This window comes from Amborella trichopoda, chromosome 1 (genome assembly GCF_054954075.1).
Source record: "Amborella trichopoda isolate Santa Cruz 75 chromosome 1, AtrichopodaSantaCruz75HAP2 v2.0, whole genome shotgun sequence".
Classification (NCBI taxonomy): Eukaryota; Viridiplantae; Streptophyta; class Magnoliopsida; order Amborellales; family Amborellaceae; genus Amborella; species Amborella trichopoda.
Genome location: NC_142336.1, coordinates 60,789,895 through 60,802,431, shown reverse-complemented (window position 1 = coordinate 60,802,431; position 12,537 = coordinate 60,789,895).

The following is a 12,537-nucleotide window of genomic DNA, read 5'->3' as shown; positions in this document are numbered from 1 at the left end:
CAATGTTGTATCCTATTTGGCCAGCAATTAGGTGTATATCTCCACCGTACAGTAGAAGTGCCAGTCAGACTTGCCGCATAGAAAGCACTATCCAATGCCCATATTTTGGAACTTTTGCCACCTATAAATGATTGCATTGCCGAGATTGAAGGATATCTGATCCCTTTTGAGGTACTGGATTAGACTTCTGTTTGCTTCCGTGCCTCGACTTTACTTCATACTGGCATCCTTTGACAAAGCTGTCTCTGACTTATGTGCACTGTTTTTTAGTGAGAGAAAGAGAATTACATTTGTAAATAGTTAGAGAGATAAAGGTTTGCATTCTTTTAGTGAGAGAGAGAGAGAAAAAACATAAAGAGATTGTAACAGAAATACAAATAGAAGAAGAAACAAGTGGAAAAGGAAAAGGTGCGGTGGTTCTCTCTCTCTCTCTAACTGATCATCAATCAAGAGGATAATGGGCATATATGTGCAAAGTTTGAATGAGCATCTGTGTAACTCTGATAAGGCCACTATTTAATTTCTAGAGAACCATCGATGCACTTCAATTTTCAGCTTTTCTGCTGCCTGACTTATGTCCTTACTCATGCTGCTCGATGTAGCCACCCTTCAGCTTACTGTTATCTCCCAAATAAGAAAAATAAAATTGAAAATCGGTCTTTAGGTATCTTTGTAGAGGCAGAGGGAGACCAACTGGTCTTTGAGATGATGATTTCTGGCTCAGGGCAGCTCTTGACCCATGTCATTTGCTTTTGTATTTTTGTGTTCTTTGATCCTTTTTATATGTAGAAATTTTGTTATCCATCAAAAAAGGTACAAAGTATTTTGATGCAACACCTTAACGTGGTTGAAAGGCTTGTATTATGCTAGCGTCAGTTCAATTGCGCATTTGAATCATGAGTTTGTTTTCCCCACAGCATGTACATGTTCTTGAAATATGTCATATATATATATATATATATATATATATATATATATATATATATATATTTTTTTTTTTTTTTTTTTTTTTTTTTTTTTCATCCATGTGATGGTGCTGTTAGGATGGGTGGGTGTCTTGCTTAAATGTTTAAAGTTAGAAGCATTGGGAGGGGAAGACGATGTTGATAGCAAAGTTATTGCGCTGGATAACCGAACCTCTCCACATCATGCAGCCATTGAAAAGGCAGAGCTCAGGTAACCACCATTGCCATTTTCCTCTAGATATTTGTCCATCATTGGGTGCTTTTTTTTGTTTTTTTGTTTTAAATATCAAAGCATTTGAGAATTTGATTGAGAGAGGAAAGGAGAAGCAAACTAGACGTGTTGTTATGCTGGACAACTGAACCTCTCCACTTCATGCAGCCATTGAAAAGGCTCAAGCCGTGGTCAGGTAACCACCACCACCATTTTCTCTGGATATCTATCCATCTTTGGATACTTTCTTTTCTTTTCTTTAAATATCAAAGCAATACTATGATTGAGCTACTCGCAGGTTGGAATTTGATGCGAGATAGGAAAGGAGAATTGAACTAAAGTTTCTTGAGAAGGTGAGAACCTGTTTGTTGTCGTCTCACTTTACCATTCTCCTCGATACATTTGATGCGGTTGCAATCCCATTTAACAAAGATGAATTTCCATTCTGGTGTTGTAGGGAGGCAATCCCTCTTCTTCCTATTCCTCAAAATCTTCTTCACCGGCCTTTGTGGACTCTAGCTTTGCGAACGCAATCAACCAAGCCCAAGGCAATCCTCACGAGATGCTTTAAGTGATGGGCTTCCTGTTCAACGGCCATGAAGCCCTTGAAGCCTTCATCAATGCTGATAGCGAATCTAGATGCCAGTATAAGTCGAAGAATGTCAAAGGTAAGGCTCCCGCCACCAATTTAAGAGCATCCTGAGAGCTTCCAACTCTCTTTCAAAGTAAGGTACGAGAAAGGAGAACCCTCAGCTAAGGTCCTCCCCACTCCCTCCACTCCTCAGCATTCTTGCCGCTCGACCATGAGCGAAATGGGCCCCTTATCTTTGTTATGAAGATCTTTATTTGGAACATAAGGGTTTGGACCACCTAGGAAAACGATAAAATATTCGTCAATTTGTTTCAGTATTCTTCCTCTCTTCTTGGTTTGGTGGAAACCAAGTTTCCTTCCCCACTCCCAAATTCGAAATATTTGGGGTTTTCCCCTACCAGTGGTTAGCTCTGAATGCAATCAGACCTTCTGATGGTATCTGGGTCCTCTGGGACCCATCTCAACATGCCTTAAATGCCTCTCACATTGGCAAGTTCTCTGTCATGACCCTAGCTAGGATCACTTATTTCCTCCATTGGAAGTGCATTGTGGTCTATGGACCACAAGAAGACAATGAGAAATTGGTCGTTTTGAGAGAGTTTACAGTCTTTGATGATCCTCCCTTTTTCTTAGTGGTGCGTAGGAGGTGATTTTAATATCACCAGATGGTCTCACGAAGTAATTCCCATGGCAAAACTACCCCTTCAATGCTACAGTTCTCTGATTTCTTAGCTCATAACAGTCTTCTAGACATCCTGTTGGAAGGAGCGGAGTTCAGTTGGTCTAGTCATTAGGTTAATCCAAGCCTCTCAAAATTAGATAGATTTCTAACCCCTCTCGAGTGGGATCATGAGTTCCCTGGCACCCGCTCTCTGGTACTTCCCAAGCCCGCCTCAAATCATAGACCTATCCTGCTGGATACCCAGTCCCTTCCTCGAGGGCCTAAACCTTTTCGCTCTGAGCATGGCTCTAAAAGCCCGGCTTCCCCTCTCCTGTCTGTAACCATTGGGAGTCCTTCTCCCCCCTTGTGAATGGGTGGGCCGTTTATCTTGTAGAAAAAGCTTCAAACGCTCGAAGTTTTCTTGAAATCATGGAGCTCACAGCTCCTTGGAAACTTATGATACCAAAAAGACTCCCTTTTGAGGTCTATTCAACACTAAGACTTCATTGAAGAACTTAGACATCTCTCCCCTTCTGAGCTGGATTCTTGATCCATGCACAAAAATGATTACCAATGCCTCCTAAAGAAAGAAGAAATTTATTGGGCTCAGCGGGCCAAAGTCAAATGGCTCAAGCTTGGCCACCAAAATACAACTTACTTCCACAAGGTAGCCAACTGATGAAGAAGGGAGAACTCTATTACCCACTTGTTGACTATCCCAATCTCATTGAGGCAGCGGATGTCGAATATTTTTTCAAGCTTTTCTCTTCCTCTTCTGGTCCTAGTCCAGTAATTGCGGACCTCTCCATCTCTTCTATTTCTCCATTATCTGCAGCCTCTTTGGAAAGCCCTTTTTGAGAGGACAAAGTACTCCAGGCCATTAAAGATCTCAATGGAGACCAGGCCCCTAGCCCTGACCGCTTCCCCATAGCCCTCTTCGAAGTCTGTTGGGATACCCTTAGGACTGAAATCATGGCTTTCTTTTATGAATTTCACTCTCGAGCCACTATCCATAAGGCGATGAATGTCACTTTCATTGCCAAGATCCCCAAGAAAGAGGGAGTAGAAGAACTTAAAGACTTCAGACCCATTAGTCTGATTAATACGTCCTACAAAATTCTCTTGAGGGCCTGACTTCCCGCCTTAAAACTAATGGCTGCAGCTGTTGAGTCTTTTAGACCTGGTTTACATCTCCCCTATTCATCTGGATGATCTCGTGTGGGAACTTGAATATGATGGCATTTTCTCGGTGAAGTCCTGCTATAGACTTCTCTTTCATGATCGATGGCGGTGGTCGCTACCTATTGCACCTAAGGTTTGGAAATGATCGACTCCTCATAAGGTGCAGGTTTTCATCTGGCTTGTCATTCAGAATAAGATTTTAACCGTCGACAATTTGATAAAGAGAGGTCAAATTTTACCCAATATTTATCTTATGTGCAAAATGGATGAGGAAATGGGAACTCATCTTTTTATTCATTGCAAAGTAGCCTCCAATATTTGGTAATGGTTTTTGGTTTATTGTGTATCCAAGCTTCCCTTCCTTTGTTAGTTGTCGACATTGTCTCTCATTTGGATTTTCCTCATTTACCTTTTGGTGGCCAAAAGGTGTGGCAAATTGCTAGAGGGGCAGTCCTTTGAGAGATTTGGAAAGAACGAAACAGACGAACTTTTGAAGGGGTGAGTCTCTTGGACGCATGTGGTTTATTTGATAATGTTAAGCTTTCTATCTGGCATTGGCTTTCGGGTCACCAAGGTAGGATGGGGTCTTTCTCTCATATGTTATTCTTAACTTTCCAAATCTTTTTCTTTTGGGTAAAGTCAAGATGAGACCCTGTAGCTTTTGGTTGTCCCCAGAGGAGGGGTATTTCAAACTGAACTTTGATGGATGTTCGCTTGGTAATCCCAGTTTGACTGGGATTGGAGGGGTGTTGCGCAATAGCCGAGGAGAGGTCACATTTTCTTATGCCGGCCCTCTAGACCAAGCTAACGCAAATCATGCGGAACTTGCCTCCTTATTGCAAGGGTTAAAATTCTTTATCTTTAGAAACCTTGGCAGTAATTGTATCATTGAAGGTGACTCCTTAAATGCAATTGGCTGGTGTAAGAAGGATAGGCGTGTTCCGTGGAAACTTCGCTCTATTTGGCTGGAAATTATTGACATCTCAGCCTTCCTTTCGATTTCCTTTTCTCATATCTATCGAGAGGTTAATGCTCTTGCCGATTCTTTGGCTAAAGGCAGGGTTTCCTTGCCCTCTCTCTCTTGTGCTTCTGATGTAATCTCCTTTGCTTAGTTTTACTAATATAATTTTGGAACCTTCGTCAAAAAAAAAGGATTTTAGATAGTTGAAATACTATATAATTGTTTTTATGAGAACTTAATGAGAGAGAGAGAAAGCATAATGAGAGAGAAATAAAAATCATTATGAGAGAGAAAAGAACTTACATATGAGAGAGAGAAGACCATCATGATAGGTTTATGATGAACATATGAGGGGGAGAAAAGGTATTTGAAGTGAAAGAGAGCACTTCTCTATTTGACACATGTTTACTTATGTGTTTTTTATTTTTGTTAATTTCTTATTTATATGTGTCAGCTTATGACACATCATCAAAATGAATGCTTCATAGTTGACACATCATCTCATGCTTATAATTATCTTAATTAGTTAATCTTTTTGGTGTAAAAACGTGGAAATGAAAAGTTTTAAAAAGAATGGTCCCATAATCTTTATAATTGACACATCATCTCATGCTTATAATTATCTTAATTAATTAATCTTTTTGCTGTAAAAAGTTTTAAAAAGAATGGTCCCATGATGTATTCATTAGCACAATGCACTATCACTCAAAGTTATTCTTTTATATAGGTATTTTATATTTTTATTTTATTTTATTTTATTTTATTTTATTTTTTTATTTTTCAGTTCCAAAAATTTTAGGGTTATTACAGTACTAGCAATTATTTGGAGCCAATGGCTAGGATGCAATGTTAGAATATTTGAAGTTGAAGAATCTAGAGCCCGAATTAGAAAAAGTTCCACGCAAAAGTATTGGTATTGAGGCCTCTTTGGCTGTCATAACACAGTCTTGGATAAATTGAGAAACCTAAATACAACTTTGAGGATTGCCATTATCCAAAGTGATTACCTAGATATGATTTGTTGGCTTAGACGAGAATCCCTAGATCATGTGGAGAAACATATTTATTTTATAGAAGTACAGTCTCATTCTCAGTATGCACTTACTGAATATTTAGCATCATGACTGGAAAGGAAATATAATAACAAATTGCCTAACTAATGTGGCCATATAGGGCTGCAGCAAAGGGATTATATATTACTGTAGTTAGACATCCCTTTCAATGACGTTTCTATTAAATAAATAAATAAATAAAACAAGGAGAAGATTTTTCCATCATTTAAACCAAGAAAACAATGGTAAGATAGGGGTAACTACAATCCACAAATGAACCATTAGTTTTATAAAGTGTGATTCTGCCATTGATTTAGAAATTTTCGAAAGCCACCAATAGTTTTTAGAGAACTAATAGAACTACGGCCAATTGTCAGCACCTACTTATTAAACACATTTTTCAGAAGGCAATTACAGTGGCAGATGTGTTAGCTTGATGTGATTAGCCAAGGACAAGTGTAAAAAGAACGTGAGTATCTTGTGATGAGAGCATGCCCTGTATAGAATGGTCAAGACTTACAGCACGTGAGTCCCTATCCTGACATGAGACCTTTCTATGGCATATGTACATTCATTCGCATGGGAAGCCACTCCTCTATATGTATTATCCGACATTGGAAGAGCATTTGTACATGTGCTTTGAGAGGACCCATGTAATAGAGTAGTAAAATGTCCCACAGTGGTACACTTATAATCCATTAAGAAGCCGGATGGTAATAAGCTTTGGCTCAATAACTTTGATGTGACCAATTATGTATCTTTGCCAAAACTATGGAGCATAAGTCTGTTGGGTCAACTTAAGACACCGGTGGAACAGCATTCGGGACTAGCCCAATGGAGTACTCACGTTACTAAGTCAAAGACTCAAAGCCTTGAGATCTTACATGTACCTTTAGTCTAATTTAATTACGATGAGAAATGATGTAAAAATATGTAAACATGTTTTAAATATTTATTGAGATTTTTGGAGAATGTGTTTTCAGAATTGTTTGACTTTAATTCCAAATGAGGACATCCATGCAGATGCCACATGGCACTTGAGTGGCCATAGGGTGGCCACGTGGCACCATGGGCCCCTCACATTGGGCCCCCTTCTAGTTTGGGCGTGGATCCTCTTTTGACACCTAATTATTTAATTTGATTTTCAAACCTTATGTTATATGGTTACAACTTAAAGTTACATTTTAATCACATGGGTAATTGTCACACATATGGCATGTTTGGCTTGTGTGAAGCCAAAGGAATTTTGAAATAAAAATTGTTTATTAAAATTAATATCTACATAGGAAATATGGCATGTGAATATTTCATGTGGATGCACCTCATTGGTGTGACTCATGTGAAGGTGTGTAGTGCATGTGAAGGGTGTAGGTTGTGTTGATCCTATTGGTGGTATCCTTTTTACCATTTACTATTTTACCCCTTGCCTTTGAATATTCTTTGCCCTCTTGAATTAAAGAAATGTTGAGGGTATTTCTGTAAGTACAATTGGATATGTTTGGAATAAAAGTATGCGGCTAAGGACAAAAAGGTAAATGTGGCTTTGACTTAAGGTTTTAGTGGGCGATAAAGGTAGCAAATCTCATTCCTTCATCTGGGTGGGTAAACTATGCTCAATCAAAGGATCATCAAAGTATGAAGCTTGTATTCGAATGAATGACTACCCTATAAAAGGCAACCATAAAGATTACATGAAGCAAAGGGTAACAAGATTACAAAGCTACTGTAACAAAGAATTTAGAGTAAGCTTTGAAGTGGAAGATGATGAAGAACAATAAGGGAAAACTCGATGGAGGGTTACCATGATGATTGCTTAACACAAACTTGATCTCATGTAGAGAACGATCACCCTAAAGCTCCAAATATGATCAATGGAGTGCAATGGAACAAGATCTACAATGACTTGTGTGTGGAGTTCATGGAAGCTCTCTCGACACAAATTTTTCTGGTGCATTTCTTATACTTAATTTCAAATTCCAAAGATCTATTACCTCTTTGAATCATTTAGAGTCCACACTTTTGCATGCAATCCCATTTTAGTGGTAGTCTATACTACAAAGTTTTGATACATCTTCCTCGATTTTGATCGGATCTCCCTCATTCTTTTTGCAAACTGTTGTGGGTTGATTTTATTATTGATTATGGACCATATGAAGTGTTTGTAAAGATGTTTAAGCTTCCCAAATTGGATAGATACCTTTGAGTTAAATAAACCACTTGTGCACTTATCTGTGAGATAAAATTAAGTCCTCAAAAGCTCCAATCGTGGACTGGGCACAAAGGGTTCGAACCATTGGCTTCCTAAATATTGTTGGCACTCTAATACCTCTGTTTATTATTCTTTGTTACAACTGTTGGGGCAGTTTGGTTCATGAAAATTGATTATGTGATGGTGTATGTCTACTGTATGTAACTAAGTGTTTCAATTTTGAGTTGGTGTGAGTGGCATATAATTTGCCCAATAGGAAAAATATCTTCATACCCCTCATTTTTAAGTTATATCTCAATAAACCCAAGGTTTTAAAACATATCTTAGATCATAAAAATTATAAGTTTGGTATCTTTTAACCCCCTAAGCTAACTTTATCCCCTTTAAACCTATTTTTTTACACCGAACAAATATAAAAAAGATATATCCTTTCTAAACACCATCATTTCTCTTGCTTCACGTGATTTTCCCCTAAATTTATCTCTCTATCTAGTTTCCCACACTCTCTCCCCTGTATCTCTCACCCCTAAGGGTTTAGAATGAGCATGTCTTTTTTATATTTGTTAGGGCTAAAAAAATAGTTAAAAATGTGTAAAGTTAGTTAGGGGGTTAGAAGATATATTTTGAATATTTAGGTCTATTGAGATCTGAAAACCAAAACTAGGGGGCGTATGGGGATATTTCCCCTTGCCCAATAAGGGGACTGTTTTAGAGTTGATTTTTAGTGATATGTAAAGTCTAAGATGTTTGTATCATTGTGTTAAAAAATGTAATTGTGTATTTTCTTTGTATAAGCAAGAGTTTTGTAATAAAGTGTTGAGTTGTATTGTTGTTTTTTGTTCAAATTAAGCGTTCCAAGACTTTGTACCATATCAGAGGCTTGTTAATTTTACAAGGTACAACCCCTGAAAATTCACAGAGATGTTGCCAGTCCTAGAAACTTAACAAACAATGCTCTAAATGTGATAGATACCACCCTTACATTTCGAAATCAGCCTTATTTTGAATGAGAATAGGGACTGATTTGGATAAGCAATAAGGAAAAATAAAGTTTCCATCTTCCATCTCAACAAAGAACAAGTTCCCTATATTTGCATAAGTTCATATGTTGATGCTCCATGTCTCATTGCATGCCACAGAGGAATTATAAGAAGGGAATATATCCTACGGTAAATATGCATTTCGGAGAAAAGATTCACACATTTCCTAGTTTTGTGTTTCTTCTTCTTCCAAAAGACTTGTCATTTTCATTTTAAACTCCCATATTTAAGATGACAAGCCTTCTAACACAATATTGATGTCTACCAGCAAGTATGCACATAATCGTACATATCCCATGGCAAAAATGTTCATAACTTCACAGGTTTGGTCCAGCAATAACATGGTCAATGTATTATAATATTGAAGCATTCAAATTATCCATTCAATTTAAATACGAAATGTTAATTGCAGTTTATTTCATTTCACAAGGAAAGCAAGGAGACGAAAACTGACCCCAATCCTCCATCTTCACCGTCGAATTTGATACATTATTTCTTGAACCAAAATTTCAAAATCAGCAGCACTGCTACTCAACAAGCTTAGGTCAAGCATGCTCATATAGAAGACAACTTGTTAACATAATGAAAAGTTCAAATATCCCACTTTGATAAAAAAAGCTTATTTTTCATGGAATGTGCATATCGATATGCATGGATCATACCTTTCCTTATGCTTCCAATTCCCATTTTGATAGAAATGGGACTCTTCTCCCCCGGCAAGTAGCCCACAAATGTAAGCATGATTCCATTCAAGCACAACCTATTTTGATATGAATGGGACTCTTGCTTGTTCCCCAGACAACTAGCCCACAAATGTATCCATGATTCCATTCAAGCACATCTCTTAGACTCTCAGTTTTAAAATTGCCCTAAAAACTCCCAAAGACTTAAAACCATGCCCTAAGAACTCTCCTGTTTTTTTTGTTTAGGGTGGGGGAGGGGAGGGGGATTTCAATTTTGGTGAGGGCACCCTGTCTCTGGGCGGGCGCCTTAGGCGCCTAGGCACCCAAAACGCCTAGGCGCTCGAATCCGCATTTTTAACATTAACTCGGCTCTAGGAAATTGTTTAAGTCCATAAATTGCCTTTTTTAATATACATATCTTTTCTGTCTTTCCTTGAAGTTGAAAACATGGAGGCATGGTACCATAAACTTCCTCATAAAGATCTTCATGTAAAAGAAATTTTTCACATCTTGCTGATGTAAGAATCAAGATTTATTTGCAACTAAGAAGAAAACGATTCTAACAGTTTTTAACTTTGCTACAAGGGTAAAACTCTCTTTGTAAACTATACCATGAATCCGTGTAAAACGTTTTGCAGCCAATCTCACCTTGTATCTTTCAATACTGCCATTGGCCTTGTATTTCATTGTAAACACCCATCTTGCATCTTGCCACCTTCTTCCCCTTAAGAAGTTTGGTGAGTTCACAAGTTTTTTTTTTTTTTCAAGAGATTTCATTTCCTTCCACTTTGTAGTCTTCCGTTGAGGCTATGATAGACTTCTACTACACAAGATAGAATGCTTAACAATAGACAAAGATGATAGAAAGTCACGATAAGGTGACATGACATTATAAAAAACAAAGTTGCCTGTAGGACATTACATGTAGAAATGCTTTCCTTTGCATAATGCAATAGGTAAATCAAGGTCAGATACCAGGGTTGGATCGCACGGGTTGGGTCCAGGTCAATCGGGCCTGGCCCAACCCAATATATAAGTATGAAATAAGAAGTAAATAATTATATATAATATATAAAATTATTTTTTATTTTATTTTATTTCTATACCCGAAACTGAATCGACCCAACCTAGTGGGTCAGTTTTGAGGCGAAATGACTTGAACCCGACCTGGGTCCGGGTCCAAGTTAGACCTAGTTGGGTCGGGCCAGGTTGGGGTCCGGACCCGTTGCCACCCCTACATTGTTCCAAGTTGACACCTGAGTAAATAATCATTCTAGACTTCGGATTGTATCAACCTCTTTCTTTGCATATATGTCCTCAACTCCTTTTCCTTGGGTGCAATAAGGAAATTTCAGAAATGAAGAATGGTGTGGTATTGCTCTCTTCTTGAAGAAGAAATTGCTGTCCAAGAGGAGAAATATAGAATGGACTCTAGGAAGGTGACATCCATAGAAACAACGAACTTCATTCATAGGATCGAAGCATTTGCAACCTTTTTGATGGGCTGGATATCCTAAGAAAACACACTGAATGACTTTAAGATCAAGTTTGTCCCTTTTAGAACCCAAAACACGAACAAAGCATACACAACCAAAAATTATCAGAGTTATAGGAAACAAAAGGGAATAAGGGAGAAGAGTTTGGAAATGAGACTTACCTTGAAGAACCCTTGATGGCATATACTATTTATTAAGTTAGTAGTAAGGACAATGTCAGACCACACAAATTTTTAGAACTTTCATTCCAAGCAAGAGGGGTTATGTCACTTCTAACAAGTGTCGATTTTTCTTCTCAAAGACTCCATTTTGCTAAGTATAAGGACATGTCTGGAATTCTATAGTTGAATTTATTAGATAATCTTTTAGATAATTAAAAGCATATTCACCAGCATTATCAAAACGAGTACATTGACATTTGCATTGTATTGTGATTTGACTATTTTATGGTAAACTTGAACAATATTTGCAGCTTCATCTTTATGTTTCATTAGATAAAATGTGGTCAATCTAGTGCAATCATCCATAGAGGTAACAAAAAAAAAATGAAAACCAAAAACTGAAACATCACAGGAGGGTCCCCACACATTAGAATCTACTATATGAATGGAGTGTCACATTTTTTATTATTCATAGGAAATGAGGTTCTACAATGTCTTGATAACTGACAAATTTCACATTGGAATTGAACTTGAGCCAATTATGGAAAAGTCCTTGTTTTTTTGGGCAAGTAAAATTGATAAGTCAGTTGGGATTTTTGGGCCCCCATCTATTGGTGAGAATGGAGTCAGAGACCTCATCATGGGGCTCGGCAATACTACCACCAACTCCCCAAACCATTTTTGAAAAAGGGATAAGACAGTGGGGATTTGCGCCCCTACCCTTTGGTGAAAATGGAGTCAGAGACTTCATCATAGGGATCGTTGGTACTACTGCCAAGGCCCTAACCCAACATGGAAACAAGAGCATCACCAAGATGGTGTGCAACAAAAGCACTACATAGTGCATTACCCAGTCAAATATATAATCGTGCTAGCAAGTTTCAGAGGTAAAGTGGCTATAAAGCTATTCGATAGACATCCAACAGTAGCCAAAAAAAAAGATGGAATAATAGGATCCAAGATTCACCATTGAATGCCACATCAAATAGTTCGTCCACCCCCCCCCCCCCCCCCCCCCCCCTCCCCAAAAAAAAAAAAAGACACCATGAATTTATTTTTAGATTTCTCATAAAAAAAGAAAAAAATTATTCAACCTGGTTAATCATCAGATCACCTATCTATGAATCATGAAAAACCGTAAATTTTGGTGATAAAACTTTACAAAATTGGCAACTTTCGTGAAAACCAGATCAGATTAGGAGCAAACCCTAGAAAATGACACTTTCCTTCAAAAAACATATGTTAGAATAGTATAGAACAGCCCAGTATAGAAAGTGGTCCGGTTTTTTCTTAGCTAATTTTAACTTGTGACATGAGAACTTTG